This window comes from Stenella coeruleoalba, assembly GCF_951394435.1.
Source record: "Stenella coeruleoalba genome assembly, chromosome: 16".
In the NCBI taxonomy this organism is placed as follows: domain Eukaryota; kingdom Metazoa; phylum Chordata; class Mammalia; order Artiodactyla; family Delphinidae; genus Stenella; species Stenella coeruleoalba.
The window spans coordinates 18,057,543-18,077,809 of NC_137162.1; the positions used below are offsets into that span (position 1 = coordinate 18,057,543).

At 44.0% G+C, this 20,267-nt stretch overlaps 1 long non-coding RNA gene across 1 annotated transcript; it reads left to right on the plus strand.

The window, feature by feature from the left end:
• The first annotated feature begins 12,910 nt into the window (after positions 1-12,910).
• LOC307175174 lies at positions 12,911-16,440 on the plus strand. Its single transcript, XR_013824261.1, has 3 exons — positions 12,911-13,268; positions 14,144-14,232; positions 16,350-16,440. It is a non-coding gene; the product is annotated as an uncharacterized lncRNA (long non-coding RNA).
• Positions 16,441-20,267: the final 3,827 nt, after the last annotated feature.

The following is a 20,267-nucleotide window of genomic DNA, read 5'->3' on the forward strand; positions in this document are numbered from 1 at the left end:
ACGAACCCGTGTCCCCTGCATCGGCAGGCGGACTCTCAACCACTGCGCCACCAGGGAAGCCCAGCTGTCCCATTTTTAAAGAGAAGTAGGAGTGGCCACAATCAAGCTTTCCTGATGGTTTTCTTTCTCGTCTTTAATAACTTTCTCTGTCAGAGCTGCCCTGTTTAAATTGAACCCTAGTCCCTTCCTTTGTGCTCAAAGCTTTGTTCTTTCCCAGGAAGGCAGTGCCTTGATTGTTCCCCTTCCTCAGCTATTAGCCCTTCATTTACTGGAGGAAGACTTTTTCTCTAGGGATCAAAGATAGCTGGGTTCTTCAGCTTCAGTAAAACCTGTGTTCAATAAAACTGTTCTTGGAAGCGTCCTAGAAAAACACCTTATCTCCTGTTCAGTGTCGCTTGGAGAGGAAATGGCCGTGTGGAAGAGAGAACCTCTTTGAATGTCACTTGTAATCAAGGCAATTCTCTGTGTTGCTCAGTCAGCTTACAAAGACATTTTTTTCCCTTGAGTTTTTTTTTAATGACTCTTTACTTTATGGAGATGGGTGGGTTGGAAATCTGGATTTTGATGAGGACGTAAGTATTTATGTAACTTTTCATATCTTAAAAAATAGGCTCTGAAAATCTGTGGTCTCTAGAGATTAAATCGGGACCCATTCATTACTATCCACAAGAAAAAAAAATTGAACGGTTTGGTATTGGTGAAAAATTAAGGACGAATTAAGGAAGTGAAGAAAGAAAAATTAAATATGAATCCCTTACTACTGGCTAGGGTTTATCCTACATATAAATAAGGATGCTTAATAGTTTTAATTCCTTGTTTTCATCTCTCTTTTTGGCAACATCCTCTTCTCTCTGCAGCCTGCCTAAGGCTGAAACCTCTACTACAACAGCCTTGATGTAGGGCAGAATTTGGGTATTTATCAGGTCCCCTTGGGAGGCAACAGGGTATAGTGGAAAGCAGACAGATTTGGAGATTGACAAGTATAGCTTAGAATTTAACACGATCTCAGTAGATACATGATATTGAGTTTTGTTGAACCTCTCTGAGCCTCAATTTCCCAATTGTCAAAGCAGGTTTAATACCTTAAGGTCTCAGATCAAAAGTCACGGCCCCTCAGTGATAACGGCCTTGATCTCATCACCTAAGTAGTGCTTCCCTTCGCTGTCTACTCTATCATCCTGTTTCTTCTCTTGCACAATTGTTTCTTTAGATATTTGTTGTCTGTGTCTCCAGACTAGAATGCAAACTCCTACAGGAAAGGATTTTTCCAGTGCTGTATTCCTAGCAGCCCACACAGTTCTCCATACACTGTAAGCCCTTCATAAGTTATCTGTACATCGTAAACCCTTTATAAGTTACATTAGTGGATGAATGAATGAATATCAACTTCATTGCCTTACTAGGATGGTTATTTCAAACTGTGTTTGTAAAGCGTCCAGTACAATGCTAGGCAGTAAAATCTTGAAATATATCCATCCATACAGGTTTAGACACTGGAATATCCACTGTAAGGGAGAGGGGGGTAATGCTCGCATAAATTCTACAGGACAGAGTCCCCAAGGACAGTCTTATGTGAAGACTCCGAGGCAGTGCTCCCAAGCTCAGGGTTCTTAAGTCATTCTCCGTATTTCAGGAAACCTAGTGCGAATCCTACGCCTAGCCACCCTGAATCAGCATGTGTTAGGAACCTCAGGATTGTTGTATTTGAGGCTGTAGTCAAACCAATTCCATCTAGTAATGTGGTAACCCTGGTTATCTCGCGCTGCTTAAACATGCTGCTTGGTAGGTATCTGTGTCTGCTTAATTAGAAGTGGGAAATTAATTAATTGGATGTAATCAGTGCTGCTTTTTAAATAAACACAGTCTTTGAAATCTTGGTGGGTGTGCAAGGGAGAAGAGAATGAGAAATCCCCTTGGTGGGGAATAGGGTGGATCCCACCGAGCTCAGAGGAGTCCCGAGCTTCCCAAGTGTCTGGCTGGGCTGGGAGATCTTTGAATTCATTTGCAGCTGATGAAGAGAGACTATTCTTAGGAAGAATGAGCTCAGGATGAATAACTTAGCTGAGAGAACAAGCCTCTCTTTCTTTTGTCCAGGTTTTTAAAAAAGACTCCAGTGACCTAAATGAACAGCACCTCAGTTCTCCATCTTTTGTGAAAATTCCCATTCTGATTGGGGGGAGTGTTGTGTGCTGGGGTTTGAGGTTGGGGAGAGGATGAGTGGAGTTACACCTGGTACAGTGGGTTCTTTCTTGTGCTCCAGCAAAAGTCTCAGACTATTCTTGACTCTTTTTTATAGCAAAGAAATAGCAAAAAAGAAAAAGAGAAAAGAAATGTTGTTACAATTGCAGTCATGGTCTGGGGCATTATAACTTGGTTTTGTGAAAACACATCTCTTCCCCAAAGGAGCTCAGGTAAATTCCTCTTTAGGAAACAAAAAGCTCAGAAAATCATAGCTGGAATAGTTGATTCTCCTCCTCTCACCCAGGTGGGGGAGAATGTAAACCGTTGCAAATTGCTTATTTGATGCTGGCTTTTCCCTTCATTATGAAAAGCACAGCGGTAATGCCACAGTTATGAAATCCATAGAACAAGGTTAATCCTTAGTTGGAAATCCACCTGGGGAATAATAATTCTCATTTTCTCCATCAAAACTAAACTGCAAAGCATCATCACGTTTAAATACAGTGCCGCTCAAGGCGTGTTTTGTTTTTTGTGTAACACGGTTGGCACTGCTTGAGGAGGGCTCAAATATTCCGAAATAATCAAAGACACTTAGGCAGTTTTTCTTCCTGTAAGTAATTTTAGCTAAGAAATCAACCAGAGTTAAGTACTACATTTGGGCAGGAAAGTAAGGTACTCTAGGGCTTGTTTGTTACATGCTAATATCCTAGGGAGAAACATTTTCAAGCAAGGCACAAGGAAACAATAGATGTTCCCCAAAAATGTAATTTCACAGCAGTGTTTTACAATTCAAAGTTTCAGATTCTTTTCCTATGTTGTTAGTAACAAACTTGGAAGAATTTTTTTTTTAAAGAGCTGTTTAAAAGTGCATGCTTGTTTTAATCTTCGTTTTAAAAGTAAATTCGGAGTGATTGCTACATGTCCCAAGATGAGATAAAAAGAGACAGTGGTTGTGAATCCTGACCTTAGAGGTTTTATTGTCTTATTTGGCAGGTAGGACAGGCATAAGGGAAGGAACTAAAATAGGGCAAGCCACAGAATTGGTGTTGTTTACAATGGAACTGGTTCCTGAATTAAGGTGTAGAGGATTAAGTGTGCGGCTGTAACTTTTTTTTGATGTATGTATTGGACCTTCTGCTGATCGTGTCTTAGAATACTTTTGATCTTTCCAACACATCTTTCAGTTTAAGGAATACTGTCTACCTGGAGTTGTTTTAGCACTTTGACAAACCCTAGACCAACTCTTCCTTTTGCAGTTATCCATATACCTTATCAGAGTGATTAAAAAGCATCACCTCTTAACATTCAATATTACTCTCTGTTGAAAATTTTTTAAAGGACTTTTTCTTATTTTTGCTTTTAAAATGATTTGGCTACTTATAATCCAGTTTACTATTGTTTATAATTTATCAGCAATCATTGTAAGATTTTCTGAGCATGTATTCATACTTCTATAGTCAGAAAAATCTAACCAAAATATTGTTTTTAAATAAAATGAAACATTTTTATGAACGTAAATCTGCCTATTAAAAATGCTGACAATGTTAGATTTTGTAGACATTGAATTAAACACTTATTAAGTTCAGTTTTTCAGTTTTCTTGTGTATATTAAAGTCAAATTTTCTTCCCAGTTTTCAAACATTTCACAGGTTGCTGAAAAATCCCTAGTTATTAGACCCTGTGCAGAACTTCAAACACCACAGACCGAATATAGAGAGCAAAACATGTGTCTTCTTGCTCAGTAGGCAAGGCCTTCTGGAGAGAAGTTTCACTGCCATCAAAATAACATGAAATAGAGAGTTTGGGGGCAAGGGGCTTGACGCTTTTTTTTTTTTTTAATTTGTCAACCTAACCTGCTTTTTTCAGCCCTGTCTTCTTCCCATACTCTTTTTATTTATTTATTTATTTATTTATTTATTTATTTAGGCTGTGCCGGGTCTTAGTTGCAGCATTTGGGCTTCTTCATTGCGGCATGAGAGCTTCTTAGTTGCTGGCATGCAGGCTTCCTAGTTGTGGCATGCATGTGGGGTCTAGTTCCCTGACAAGGGATCAAACCCTGGCCCCCTGCATTGGGAACACAGAGTCTTACGCACTGGACCGCCAGGGAAGTCCCTAGGCTTTACACTTTTACCACTTTAGCCATTGAACAAAGCTCCAAATAACTTACATTGTGTTGTGGTTTCAAGCGGGCATGAGGTGAGTAGTTTCCCTGATAGTTGAACAGAATGTTTTATTCAATGGTTAAATACATATGTGTATTTAGCTTTCTTATATATCATGAAGAACCATATGGCTAATGGTCCTCAAGCAGAAGGCATCTAGTATTGGTTGAGTACTTACTGCATTCCAGACTTCATGCCATGTACCATACATATGTGAGCATACAGATAGGTGAGCTCAGTATTTTAAAAATTGTTTTACACAGACTCACAGGTATAGAGAACAGACTTGTGGCTGCCAATGGCAGGGAAGAGGGAAGGACTGGGAGTCTGAGATTAGCTGATGCAAATTATTGTGTAGCATGGATGAACAACAAGGTCCTCCTACTGTATAACACAGAACTATATTCAATATCCCGTGATAAACCATAGTAGAAAAGAATATGAAAAAGAATTTGTATATGTATAACTGAATCAGTATGCCGTACAGCAGAAATGAACACAACATTGTAAACCAACTATACTTCAGTAAAATTAAGAAAAAAATTGTTTTACAGATGAAGCAACTGGGGATCAGAATTTTATATATATATATATATATATATATATATATATATATATGTACATTTGAATAGATTCACACTAAGCTCATAACAGCAGTGATGTTCAGAGAGAGAAGTGGTACTTTTATCTGTTTGCTTGAATGTTTTCACAATTAAGACCATATCCATGCATTACTTAACTAAAAATAATGTATTCATTCAGAAAAGGAAAATGAAGAAGACAAGGAAAGACAAAGTATAGCCTTGGACTCTTTGGTGCCCTTTCAGTTCTTTCCTCCACTTCCTTTTTTCTCCTGGTCAGTGCCCCACCTGGGCTGAGTCCTGGAGAAAATGAAATGCAACACCCTGGAGCACGGGATCTGGTTTCTGAATGGCTGCTGGGGGACCAGTTGACAAAATCTACAAGAGTGAGAGGGGTTGCTCCTGGTGAGCTGAATCTTGACCAATGGGAAAATGGGAGCCGAGGAGACTGGGAGAAATTTTCCCTGAGAGGCCAGAATCTTCATGTATTGAAAGGTTCATTTGGTTTTTTCTGTAAAATGGCTCTAGGAGCATTTAGTTGTCTTTAAATTCGTTCGAAACAATTTTGTTAGATTGTATGTGATATCATATCATCATATCAGCATTTAAAAAAAAGACTTATCAAAATTGGTGAATTTTTGTGTAGCCATTTTAATATTGAAGATGGAAAAAAAGCAACATTTTTGGCATATTATGCTTTATTATTTCAAGAAAGGTAAAAATGCAACTGAAATGCAAAAAAAAGAGTTGTGTAGTGTATGGAGAAGGTGCTGTGATTGATCGAATGTGTCAAAAGTGGTTGTGAAGTTTTGTGCTGGACATTTCTCGCTAGACGATGTTCCACGGTTGGGTAGACCAGTTGAAGTTGATAGCGATCAAATCGAGACATTAATTAAGAACAGTCAACATTATACCACACGGGAGATAGCCAACATACTCAGAATATCCAAATCAAGTGTTGAAGATCATTTGCATCAGCTTGGTTATGCTCATCACTTTGATGTTTGGGTTCCAAATAAGTTAAGCGAAGAAAACTTTCTTGACCGTGTTTCTGCATGTGATTCTCTACTTAAACGTAATGAAAATGTTCTGCTTTTAAAACAAATAGTGACGGGTGATAAAAAGTGGATACTGTACAATAATGTGGAACAGAAGAGATCATGGGGCAAGAGAAATGAACCACTACCAGCCACTCCAAAAAGGCCGGTCTTCATCCAAAGGTGGTGATGTTGTGTATATGGTGGGACTGGAAGGGAGTCCTCTATTATGAGCTCCTTCCGGAAAACTAAACGATTAATTCCAACAAGTACTGCTCCCAATTAGACCAACTGAAAGCAGCACTCAACGACAAGTGTCCAGAATTAGTCAACAGAAAACGCATGATCTTCCATCAGGATAACACAAGACCGTGTGTTTCTTTGATAGCCAGGCAAAAACTGTTACAGCTTGACTGGGAAGTTCTGATTCATCTGCCGTATTCACCAGACATTGAGCCTTTGGATTTCCATTTATTTCAGTCTTTACCAAATTCCCTTGATGGAAAAAATTTCAGTTCCCTGGAAGACTGTAAAAGGCACCTGGACCAGTTCTTTGCTCAAAGAGATAAAGGTTTTGGGAAGATGGAATTATGAAGTTGCCTGAAAAATGGCAGAAGGTAGTGGAACAAAAGGGTGATTATGTTGTTCAATAAAGTTTTTGATGAAAATGAAAAATGTGTCTTTTATTTTTACTTAAATACCAAAGGCACTTTTTGGCCGACCCAATAAATTCCCACCTGCAGGTGTTTATCAGCAGTTTTTTCTGCTTGGGGTGCCCTCTTCCTCCTATAGGTATCAACCACCAGACACTTCCTGAGCACTTAATATGTGCAAAAGACGTGGGGCCTTGGGGCATTAGAGCCACAGTCCTGTCCTCATGGCATCCTCTACTATCATTGCAGTCCTCTTGGAGAGAGCAGATGCAGGGAAAGTGCAACAAAGCAAGTATTAACCGAGACACAAGATCAGGAAAGAGAAGTGGTGGGGCAGAGGAATTACTCTCACCTGAGTTCTCCGGTCTAGCTCACAGAGCCTTCTCAGCTTACCCCATCTGAACTTCTGATCCCTGTTATGAAATACGCTTAACTCTTATTTTCCTTTTCAATAGTAAGAACCAACATTTTCTAATGCCAAGCACAGTGTTCTGAACTTACTTGCACTATCTCACTTAATCTTCACAATTGCCCTGTGACGTGGGCCTGATTATTTTCCCTATGTCATAAATAAGGCAGCTGAGGCAAACATGGTTAGGTTACCTGCCCAAGGTCATGCAGCCCCATGAGCTTAGTAAGGATCAACTGCTCCTTACACAACTGAGAGTAAAGAGAGACTATTGTGGTCTCAGGGAAACCAAGAGAGGAGCAGCCTAAGGGAGGCCTACAATGGCCAAGAAAAAAATCCTTGGGAAAGAATATATATTGCTTCTGGCCCTGAAAAAAGAAGACCCGACAAGCCAATGACTTGCTATTTCCAGTTATGAGAACCACTCATCTGCCATAACAACAAGAGTGGTGAGTGCCGAATCCCCCTCCCGAGACAGGAGAATATTTATGACTCTATTAAAGATACACCCTCAGTGTGACATGTAAACAATGACAGGTGTCTTGCTGTCTTCCTGAGAAAGGGTATCTCCATTTTGCTTGTCACTTTAAGAGCATAGGTCCCACTTATTCCTCTCTCTTGGGGAACAGAGGAGAAGGGATGGGCAGGATGATGGGGTTGAAGTTAGTAAGATTCAGGGGACATTTTTGGTCTAGCGTTTGAAGGTCCTACTTCAGCAGAGCCCAGAATTACACTGAGTAGTTTCTCCCCAGGGTCTTCTCTCCCTCCCTCTTTGTTCTTCCTCTCCTGTCACTCCTCTGTGACCACGATGTTAAGCATGTTTCCTTGCCAAGTGACTGCTGTGTAGGCTATGATGATGTTGTCTACTGAACCCTGGAAAAGGGCATAATCCTTGTTGTATGCGTGTGTCAGGATGGGGAAGCTGTTTAGAGCTGGAGTCCCTAGAATTCCATCTTTCAGCATCAGCAGCATAGTATCCTAGGGCAATTGGCTAAAAAAATTGGCTTTATTAATCCCACTGGGATTCTGGATCAGAGCACCTGTAATGGAAAGTAGTACATGGAATGGAAAACAGAGTTGAAAATTGTTATCTGGGTCTAGGATTGGGGATGGAGAGAAAGAACTGGCATTGGGTATCAAGTGATGGGGAGAAGGCCAGCACAAACAGGCCGGGGATGAACAAGCCTTGAAGGCAGCAACGGAGAACCGAAGGTCAACTCAAACTGAAGGCATCACTTTGGCCAGGCTGTCAGTTAGTGTGTGCGGTATGTTTTCCAGGGAACTTTGCATGGGGGATGGACCTTTGGCTGGAGATCATGACCAAATTCATGTAAGGTGAGGAGGCTGACCCTCAGCTGCCAGGGCTACCTCTGCTAATCAAGCCTCCCTCTAGACCTGCAAGGAAAAGGCCAAAGAAAAATACTGGTAGATCTCTAAGATCAGTTGGAACAAGTCCAAGAGAAATGCATTTGCCCTGTGGTGGTCTCCAGCTATTTTTGCCGTTCCAGAATCCTTTCCTTTTTCTGGTAATGCACTTTGATATCTGCTGAGGAAGCATATGAACGCATGTATGCACGCACACACACATACATGCAGGCAAATGCTCCCAGTTCATTTCTTTGAGGTAAGCCTGACCTCACCCTCAGCTCCAGGGACGGGCATAGACTCAGGTCTAAGGACTTTCCCCTGGCCATCGGGACTGGTTCAGGAATGAGCATGGTGAGATGGACGTGGATATCTTCCATTTGATCTCTGAATCCATTCTCCACCCTTCTCTCCCCTGCTATGCCCTAAGACGTTGGCCAGTAGAGACCTCATTGGCGAGCTCCATTATCGTCTGGCTTCTGCCACACATTCATCCTGGGCTCGCTGTAGACCTCCACCAAAGGCTGCAGCTCCTGGCAGACAGCTCCTTCTGTTTCCAGACGCACAGATAATAAATCCCCAGTGTATGGCACGAGAGCGCCTCCTGTCCCTGTGGTTTCGCTACACACTGCCTCCGTATTTGAGAATAGCCCCTTAATTAAACTCTCTTCAATTCATGCAGTGTAAGTGAACTATTTCCTGTTAAGACCCTGACTGATACAGAATACGTGACACAAGCAGAAATGAGAGCCTCCCCAGGACTCTGGGTGGAACTCTTGGGAAAGAGACGATCTCTTTCTACTGAGAGTCTAATGCAAGCTGAAGCCGGTATGGGGAAAGCTGCCGGAGAATGCAGCCAGCCTGGAAGACAGCTGAGCCAAGAGGCAGGGAGAAGAGGAGAGGGGCCCGTGCCTGACACCATCCTTGGAGCACTTGGATGCAGTTGTGCGTGAAGATTGTCTGCTCCTTGGACTTTCAGTGACACCAGCCTGTTTCCGCATAAGACACTTAGCGCGCATTCCTTCACTTGCAAATGAAATAGTCATAACTTCTCCATTGTCCTTGCGTTCTTCGTATGGTTCAGCCTGGATGGAGAGACACATCGTCCTAGGAGGGGTGGGCCAACGGGAGAGACTAGAAGAGGGGTGAAAGCTGTCAATAGGCCATGATTCCTAGAAATATCGCCTGGATATCAGTGCGTTGTAGGGTTCCATCGTTTTCTATTACAGAAGAGGAGTGTAAGGTCAAGAGAAATGAAAAGCGAGAGCTAGGACTGGGGCAGCTGCCACCCAGAGCCACGTGGAGTGGAAATTATTTTCCTATGAGCCCAAGTGTCAGACATGAGCAACTCACATAGGAAAGTATCTGTGGTTTGGAGCCACCAGGAGAGTTAAGCCTGTGTCCTTAACATTTCTAAAAAGCCCAATTTTTTCAGAGATGTGTTGGCCCCATATTTCCTGAATTGGAGGCACCAGGGGAAGAGAGGTGGACTCCAGTCTATCTAATCTGCTCTTGTCTTCTGAGGCTGATGGCTTCCAGTCTGAAGGGGGTTTTCAAGAGGCTAGGAGTGTGTCAGGAGATGAAACCAAGCATAGTCTAACTTTATCTTGATGGCTATAACACTGACCCTGCCCAATTAAGGGGGGCGGGAAGGTTTATTTTTCTGCTTTTGTTTTTACCAACTGGACACATAAAAATAAACAAGATCTTGCTAAGGTGAAATGTTACTTAAAATCGTATGGAGTACAGGATGAAATTCCACCAAAGTCTTTAGTCTTTTTCTCCTTTACAGAATCCTAATATGGTAACGGGAAGTGTGTATTTGAGTTGAATAAATATTTTACTTCTTAATAAGCCCCAAACCCCAATTGCCAATCTCTGATTAGAAACGTAAAAGGCCCTGGGGCTTCCCTGGTGGTGCAGTGGTTGAGAGTCCGCCTGCCGATTCGGGGGACACGGGTTCGTGCCCCGGTCCGGGAAGATCCCACATGCCGTGGAGCGGCTGGGCCCGTGAGCCATGGCCGCTGAGCCTGCGCGTCCGGAGCCTGTGCTCCGCAACGGGAGAGGCCACAACAGTGAGAGGCCTGTGTACCGCAAAAAAAAAAAAAAAAAAAAAAAAAAAAAAAAATTCCATCATTAAGTATGATATTTGATATAGGACTTTGGGGGATTAGCTCTGTCACATCTAAGAAAATTCCTATTCCAATTTTGCTGGGGTTCTTCTCTAAATATATGTTAGTGTTGAATTTTGTGAAAGTTTCATATGATTTTTCCCATGTATTCATCTATAATTCTGCATAGGTTATAGAACTACAGCATCAAATCCAGAAAACTCTAACTGATATTTGGTGCTCAAGGCCTTTTACATTTCTTTTTTTTTTTTTGCGGTACGCGGGCCTCTCGCTGTTGTGGCCTCTCCCGTTGCGGAGCACAGGCTCCGGACGCACAGGCTCAGCGGCCATGACTCACGGGCCCAGCCGCTCTGCGGCATGTGGGATCTTCCCGGACCGGGGCATGAACCCGTGTCCCCTGAATCGGCAGGCGGACTCTCAACCACTGCGCCACCAGGGAAGCACTTAATGATGGAATTTTAAAAACATTTGTTAGGAAATATAAAAGGATATCCATTTTTATGGCTCCTGTTTCACACTGTTTTGTAGGACTTAACTAAAATAATAAGACAAAAGGGAGAAGATCAAGGATTGAAAAGAAGGTGACAGAGCTGTCATGTCCTGCGCTGACATGGTAAGACATATGTCTTTGCAGTGTTGAGAACTGATACCACTGATCCCTCTTCCTCTTCACCTTCATTGCGATCAGTTGCCTATATTGTAAGCTGATGTTGCAGGTTAACAGTCTTAACAATGGAACAAAATAAACTGGTTGAATATAGAACTAATTTATAAACTTTGGTCTCTTTAGCACAAATCTCTGAATGATGGATTTAACTAGGCTAATGGTGTGATGCTAGGAGTGGAAGCTGACCAGTGGGGTATTGTCAGAAATGTACTAAAGAAATCAATATAATGAGGGTTGGAAATTCTTGAGTGTGGACATGACCGCATTGAATGTCTTTTTTCCTAAGACCTTTGAGGGACACTGCGCATCGTACCTCCTTGTATTTCAGTGGTCACTAATTACCTTCTTCAAGATGCTTCAAATCACAACTCCCTTTGGAAAGAGATTTTAAAGTTACTGTCTCAACAGAAGTTGATTCTGATTTAGTGCTTTAATTTTTATGTCTTGTTTAGACTCTCCCCATCTCCTGTTTAAAAACATTTATTATTTCCCATGAGGAGTTTCACCCCTGGAGTTCATTGACATGAAGAAGTTGCCAAACTTTGAGTGAAAACCTTAGACTTTAATGAAGTGGATTTTCTCATCTTCCTTCTTTCCTCAAGAAAACTTCAAACTTTGAAACTCAGAGTGGAACTGAAGGGCCTTGGGTCAATACGCACGAAGATGAAATGACAACGTAGACAGCCTGGCTCTGGAACCAACAATCCTAATGATATTTTGTCTGTGGGTTTTCCCGTCTCTCCCTCCCATTCATTTCTTTCTGAGTAATGTTTTGGACCCAGTGGAAAAGTGCACGATGTTTTCTGGTAGTTGAAATGAGTTTAAAGTAATGAAATTCTGTCAACTAAAGTTCAGGAGGAAAATGCTCAGTAGCTGCTGGGACACAGCCAGTTTCTATGAAAGCAGTTGTGTAACCAGAAAAGGAACTCAGTGGCTTGTACAGCAGTGGGTGGTCCTCAAGTATAGGTCCCAGCACTTTGGTGGATGGACAATGGGAAGAGTCCTGCTTGAAAACTGGTCAGAAGCGAATTCCCATTGGGCTGTAAGCTCCATGAGGGTACGGCTGGTGTCCTCTTTTAGCCAAGGCATCAAATCTGTGCTTGGAAATTCCTAGGCTACAAATTCCTAGGCTACAAATCTGTGCTTGGAAAAATCAATTGAAGGAAACCAAAGAGGAGAAATCTGAGTGGTACAGTAGATGCCCTGATGCCCATGTTATATCCTGTCATCTCCCTCTGAATCAGCTGCGGCTGCATGGGCAGTTCTAGATTCACCTTGTGCTGCATGGTATGCAAGGCTGTGATATGAATCTTCCTGCATTCTGCCTCAGGTTCTCTTTGAGGTCACAGGAGTTGCATGGCTGTGCAGGGCAGACTAGAAGCAGGGTGATGTTGACACTCGGGGGGAATTCTCAGCCAGTGAGGGATGGGAGCTGTTGGCTAAATGTTGCTGGCTAAAGTTTTCTGTCTTTTAGGTGGACAGCCATGGGAGGCATGCTGTATGTGTGGCAGTGATTCCCTGTTGCTCACAGCAGCGATCTCGGTAATGTACCCTGACATTGGTTTCTCTTCCTTCCGTATCCCATTCTCCCTCCTCCCTCATGCCTGCGTCCTCAGATCACCTGCCAAATAAAACTCTTGTGCCCGAGTCCTTGGCACTCACTCTGCTTTGGAGGGAACCCAAGCTAAGACAGGTGTGTAGGAGTGGGGGCATAAGTTTTTGTGTTTCCAAGTGGGTCCTCCCATGATTTCAGGTTTGTTGACGTTCCACCATGAGCCATGCTGTTGCCGTCCTAACTAGTAGCAATGTAGAGCACTGAGCCTGGATCTGGCCGCCTGGGTTCACCACTTATAAACTGCGTGGCTCTGGGCGTGGTCCTTAATCTTTTTTTTTTTTTTTTTTTCAGTACGCGGGCCTCTCACTGTTGTGGCCTCTCCCGTTGCGGAGCGCAGGCTCAGCGGCCATGGCTCACGGGCCCAGCCGCTCCACAGCATGTGGGATCTTCCCGGACCGGGGCACGAACCCGTGTCCCCTGCATCGGCAGGCGGACCCTCAACCACTGCGCCACCAGGGAAGCCCAGGTCCTTAATCTTTTTGCGCTTCGTTTCCTTTTCTGTAAAATGCAGATGATAACAGCGTACCTACTAGGGTGATGATTACAATTCAACGAGAACATGTCTATAAAGCCCTTGGCTGCAGGCTGGCACATGCTAAGTGCTCACGCATACTAGCTGTTAGGAGAGTCACTTTTCACATGAGGCTATTTTCCATCTTCTATACGCTGCAGCTATCTGTGTATATCTATCATTCCTAATATGAAACTATAAGCTTCTTAAGACTGGAACCTGTGGCTTTATATCTTTGTGTGCCCTGCTGCCCCCAGCATCGTCACTCTCACAGAGTAGGCGTTCAGTCGCATTCTATGAATGAAAGAATGTTCTTGCTATTATCGGCAGTGATCTGAATAGCCCCCGCCTATTCTCAGAACTTGAATGTCTAGAATCACTGTACTGTCCTTCAGAAGCAAAGACTGACCTCCCACAGAGTGGACCTTGGAGTCCATTTCCAGAAATATCGTCATCAGATTGAATTTGTGGTTGATTAAGAATCATCGAGAGTAGAAATTTATTTTTTTTCCTCTACCAGTTCTGTCCAATAGAACTTTCTTCAGTGTTGGAAATATTTTCTCTACTGTTCAATACAGTCGCCAGTAGGTGCTCTTGAGCACTTGAAATGCGACACATGACTGGGAAACTGAATTTTAAATTGGATTTTATTTTAAATAATTTAAATTTAAAAAGAGCTGCATGTGACTAATGTCCATAGTACTGGACAGCATGGTGCTCTGTAGTTCCAGCACCTAGCCCAGTGCCTGGGGTTGATCCTAATAGAAGTTTGTTGAATGAAGGAGTGAGTGAATGTTGTTTTTTTTTTTTGGCTCTGCCATGGCATGCAGGATCTTACTTCCCTGGCCACGGATTGGACCTCTGCCTCCTGTAGTGGAAGCACAGAGTCTTAACCACTGGACCGCCAGGGAAGTCCAGGGTAAGTAAATGTTAAACACGTAACATCTTTCCACATCTGCTCTCTTCTTTGTGCTTCACAACTACCCTTTGAGATATTGTAGCAGAGCAATGATTATTTTATAGATGGTGATGATGACGATACGGCTATTCCTACCCCTCCCATCACTCCTGACTAATGATACTAACAATCGTGACAACGGCCAAGTATTGAGTTACTCCAGGCGTGAGCTGGGTACCGTAGACATATTGTCTTATTTGTTCTTCATGATAACTTCATGAGGTGGTATCTTATTTGGGGTTTCTCCCATATTCATTTGCTTGGGCCACCATAACAAAATACCACAGACTGGGTGGCTTAAACAACAGAAATGTATTTCTCACAGTTTTGGAGGCTGGAAGTCCAAGGTCAGGGTGTGAGCAGGTTTGGTTTCTCCTGAAGCCGCTCTCCTTGGCTTGCACGTGACTGCTTTCTTGCTGTGTTCTTACATATCCTTTCTCTCTGCGTGTGCATCCCTGGTGCCTCTTTGTTTAAATTTCCTTGTCTAGGGCTTCCCTGGTGACGCAGTGGTTGAGAGTCCGCCTGCTGATGCAGGGGACACGGGTTCGTGCCCTGGTCTGGGAAGATCCCACATGCCGTGGAGCGGCTGGGCCCGTGAGCCATGGCCGCTGAGCCTGCGCGTCCGGAGCCTGTGCTCCGCAACGGGAGAGGCCACAACAGTGAGAGGCCCGCGTACCAAACAAAACAAAACGAAACAAAACAAACAAAAAATTTCCTCGTCTACTCCAATCTGACCTCTTCTGACAGCGGTCAGATGGGAGTAGGGTCCACCCTAACAGCCTCAGTTTAACTCAGTCACCTCTTTAGTAGCCCCTACGTCCAAACACAGCCATGTTCTGAGATACTAGGGGTCAGGGCTTGCACACATGAATTTGGGGAGGACACAGTTCCATCCGTAACACCCCCAATGAAAACTCTGAGACAAGGCCCTGAGTGCAGATAATTGACTTAAGAAGCACAATTGAGTTCTTTTGCAGGGGGAGGGAGGAAGTGAGAGGTAGAAAAGCCAGTAAAGTGTATATTAATGAGTAGGTTACTGGGTCTCAGTCCTGCTGGGGAACATAGGTCAGAGCTGCCCGAGCAGAGCCCCGGGAGGCTGGAACATTTGCCCCGAGCCTCCGCATTGGACATCACTCTCTAGCACTTTGGGATTGCCTCTGCCTCTGCTGAGCAGGCTTTTTTGGTGCAAGAGAAAGCCTTCCAGCAGAGATGAAAGAGGTGTTTAAGGTGGGAGGCTGTCAGTTTTAGCTAGAAACTCAGCTGTGCCAGGGCATGTGGTGGGCTGGGAACAGGCTGAACATCGGCAGCACCTGCTGCAGGAAGGTGGTGTTATTATCCCTATTTTCCAGATGACGAAACTGAGACAGAAGTCGAGTAACCGATAACAAACGATGGAGTTTGAATTTGAATTTAGTCCATTCGATTGCAGAACCCACACTCTCAGCCACTGAATGTTTTAAATTGACGTGTAGTTGATTTACAATATTTATTAGTTTCAGGTGTACCACATAGTGATTTGATAGTTTCATACATTATGAGATGATCACCAGGTAAGTCTAGTTACCATCTGTTAACCATACAAAGTTCTTACAATATTATTGACTATATTCCCTATGGCGTACATTAGTTACATTAATGAATTTCATTCATTCATTGAATGAACATTTCTTGGACATCTATAGGCTAGCCATGCTAGTGCGAGGGGTATAGTGACGGTCAAGATGCAGATCTACTCTCAAGGAGCTCGTGGTCCAGTAGTGACATATTCACAATTAGTTGGTGGCAGAACTGGACTGAAAACCCAGGTCTTCAGACTCTTGGTACAGTGTCCTTTGCTCTCTCCGAGCCGAGTTATGGACCCACAGGCGAGCCTTAAACACTCTCCGGCAATTTACATTCCTCTTTTTGACACTCCCTTCTCAGCTTCAGAGATCAGTCCTGTTGGCATGAAACGTTTCGTTCTTTAGCTTTGTTCCAAAAAGAGGCTCTCTGGAAGAGGAAGCAAAAGGTGCACATGGGGTTTATCACTGGGATTTGCTTTCTCCTAATCGTTCCCTTTTGCTGTCTCCCCCTCACAGTACTCCCTGTGCACGAGGCCGTTGCCAGGTGCAGTGGTCTCTGCACTCCGTGTTCCGTGACCTGGCCCAGGTGAACATGGTCAAGATGCCTGTGATGTATTATAAGACGTGGGGCTCCACCTGCGATCAGTTTGTAAGACTCCCGTGGCCCTCCAGTAGGAGGGATGGTCGAGTCCAGCAGTCTCTGTGAGTTCCTCGGCAGGAAAAGGAAGCCTCTCCTCCCAGGTTAGAATTTCTTTTAATCAAATTTATTTATTCTGGGGTGGCAAGAATATGAAGTCTACGTTAGAGCATGTGTTTGTGTAGTTGTTGAGTCTGTAGTTCTGACGAAGATTGATATGTTGTGCCTCTGTTGACATTTCTGTCTCCTGAGCTGACAAATACTTATTTTTTTGCCCTTCAAATGTGCGTTCGCTTATAATACCTCATTTGAATCTTACAAAAGCCTTTTTGAGGTCATTAGAACAGAGCTTGTCCTCATTTTACAGTGTGGAAGCTGAGGTTCAGAGAGTTGAATGCTTGTTCTACTTCACAGGGTTTTTGGGAAGAATAAATGAAATTATGAATGTGAGAAGATATTTGTAGAAGGTAAAGCATTATGCAGATATTATTGTTCCCAAAGTCACACATCTCCTTAGTGGCAGAGCTGGCATCCAAAGGCGTGGGTTTTTTTTTGTTTTGTTTTGTTTTGTTTGCGGTATGCGGGCCTCTCACTGTTGTGGTCTCTCCCGCTGCGGAGCACAGGCTCCGGACGCGCAGCCCCAGTGGCCATGGCTCACGGGCCCAGCCGCTCCGCGGCATGTGGGATCTTCCCGGACCGGGGCACGAACCCACGTCCCCTGCATCGGCAGGCGGACTCTCAGCCAGTGCGTTACCAGGGAAGCCCTAAAGGCATGCTTTTTGACTCCTGGAGCAGCACAGTGATTCTGCTTCTGTAGGACGGTTGTTTTATTGAGGCCTCTTAGAATAGCAAAGGAATCAGGTGAATGTTAAGTGAGTCTGTGAATTACCATTACTATATGTTTTGGTCACTGCTGCTGCAGAGCAGACGACTCCCAATTTAGTGGAGTAAAACGTTTTATTAAGGTTATAGATTCCATGGGTTAGAAATCCCCAAAGGGCACCCAGTGGAGACAGTGTGAATCTGCTCCATGATGTCTGGGGCCTTAACTGGGGAGACCTAAAGGCTGGAGAGGACTCTACTGCTGGAGCCTGGGATGACCCGAGGGCTCTTTCACTCACATGTCTGGTGCTTGGACTGGGAAGAAGACCAGGGCTGCTGATCTTATATATGGCTTGGGCTTTCACACAGCATGGCTGCCTCAGGATCATTTTCTTAAACAGCAGCTCAGGACTCCAAGTGCAAGTATTTCAAGGAAGAAGCTGAATTGCCTTTCCTTGTCCCCCGTCCCCCACGCCCCCACCCAACAAGGAAAAGGGGGCACATACGCTACCTCTTGATGGGTGGAATGTCAAGGTCACATTGTAGAGGAGCTTGTGGAATGGGAGATACTGTTGCATCCATTTTTGTAAAATGCAATTTGCCGCACCTGGTTCCATTTCACTATCTTATTTTTTGCCCTTTCTTAATTTCTTAAAGTCCTAGATTCATGTGTATTTATGTAGAATGCTTCCATGTTTGAAAAAAAAAATGTAGAGGTACATAAGATAAAAGCCTGTGAACAAGAGAGAAAACAAGCATAGTTTACATTTTGTCTGACTCCACATATATGGTTTTTTCTAGGAAACTATGAGGATGAAACTAGCCATTGGGTAAATAAATTGGGCATTCCACCTATTACTGGTAGCATGTATTAATGAGGTAATTCTTGATAGCCTTAATTGGTTTGTAGTGTGCAGCTGTGATGCAGATACATTTCAACTGCGTACGTGTTAAATACATCTATCAACCCCTCTCCTCGAGTTAATAATAAAAGTCGATAACGTGTAAAACAGGTTGCTTGAAAACTCTGCTAGTGCAGTAGCAGTACACGGTATTGTAGGGTGAGAGAGATTTGATGGGCAGGGGGTGTTTCAGAGCGACAGGATGAAAGCAGTCAGCGTGTGGTGTTACAGATAAAAGCAGCACCTGGATCAAGACCTTGTCAAAGCTTCGTTACTGACATGGATGCGTGAACAGGAGCCAGACGAGAAATGGATTTTCCAGGAATCTTTGGGAAGGGGTTTTATATGGGAAAAATCAAAGTAACACGAGGTGATTTTCCAAAGTCCGGTATAGTTGTTTCAAGGGAAATGCTAAGATGGCTTTGCCAGAGAGGCCCGAGCCTTTGTGCTCAGATTTTGAAGACGCCACTGATGTTCAGGTGAGTGTGTCCACGCACGAGTGCACACACATGTCATGCTGGGGACCGTGGGGTCAGATTAGGTTTGTACCTAATTATGGTTTGGTTTGCAGAGTGGTTAGGGACATAAAGGTTATATTAGAACAGGACGCCTGCGAGATTCCTTCTCATTAAAGAAATGTTCTCCACAGCTGTTGACTCCCTAGCGCATTCAAGTCTCTGGGAGGGACAAAGACATTTGAGGCTTGAATCCTGCATGCTAGTTGGGGAGACAAGATGTGAAATGTACCGTTTTGTGTTGTTAACTGGATTTGTGTGTAAGAGGCTGGGTGTTGCAGACACAGTTTGCTTTCATTGAGAGGAGCGTGTTCTCCTTGGGATGAGGCTGTCAGGTACATTTTCCTCGAGGAAATAGGGCCCGAAATGAACTTGGTGGGTGACTAGGATTCAGAAGATGAGAGGCCGGGGGCGTTCTTCAGTCTGAGGACTGGAGAATAGGGTGTGGTCCAAGGTGTGGAGACAGGAATGGTGTGTGTGGTCTCCTCTGCAACCCCAGGGAGGAATAACAACTGAACTTGAAAAGTATATCGGGGTCATGTTCTAGAGGGCAGCTGGCATCTTAGCTGGAGGCAGAGGGAATCACAGCACATCTTTGTTTGCAAGTAAGATCGGGAAGACAGTTCAGAGCCTCCACAACGAATTGGCAGCCGGAGCTGAGAACAGCCCCACACGGGAATCACGGAGGCCTGCCTTTGATTTCGTGATTCATTACCAAGTGATAGTGCCGGTGAGGACACTTGGGCCACCGTATGAAGGACTCAGATCAAATTAAAGTCATCAGTCTCCAGGATAAGCCCAGCGGCAGAGCCTTGGCCTGCCTCTCTCTGAGTGTGAATCAGAGTCACTGAAGCTTCCGTAATGAGCCGGGCTGCTTGGGGAGCTGCTGTGTTCCAGGGGTCCAGTGCCCCGGCAAGTCTTGTGCTTCTTGTAGCCCACGAGGGAAGGGGACAAAGTCGGTCTCCTCGTCCACTCACTGTTGCCTGGCTGCAAGTTGGCCAGGGACACGCACAGAGGAGGCTCTGATCCTCTTTTAATCTAGTGGAATTGGGTTGGGAAAAGCGCGACGGTTGGAAACAAACGTAAGAGAGAATCGGGCTGGGAGAGGGAGCGAGGGAGCCTGTGCGGGGTGACCTCAGGTGACGTGGTGCTTGCCTCTCTCCCATCTCCCTGCTTACTGTGGCTGTTCAGGGATGCTTGTTAGCGGATTGGAAAAGCGCAGGGACATATTCATGCATACGTAGCATTGGAAATTCAAAAACCCTATCAAACTTTCATTCCTTTGAACAAATGGCACAGAAGCGATGGGAAGTGAAAAGGATATTATTTTTAAGCAGCAACTGTATGTTATATAACTTTTCTCTAGAAAAGCAAGGGAAGTTATAATGTGTTCCTTTGTAGAGCACCTGCTGTGTGGCAGGCATTGAACTAGGTGCTTAGCATGCAGTGCAGAACAAGACAGAATCTGGTGTCATGGAGCTTTGACAGAGGTGGGAAGTGGTACTAATTTTTATGCTCAAATTACGATGGTGATATAAACTCGGAACAATATTCCACG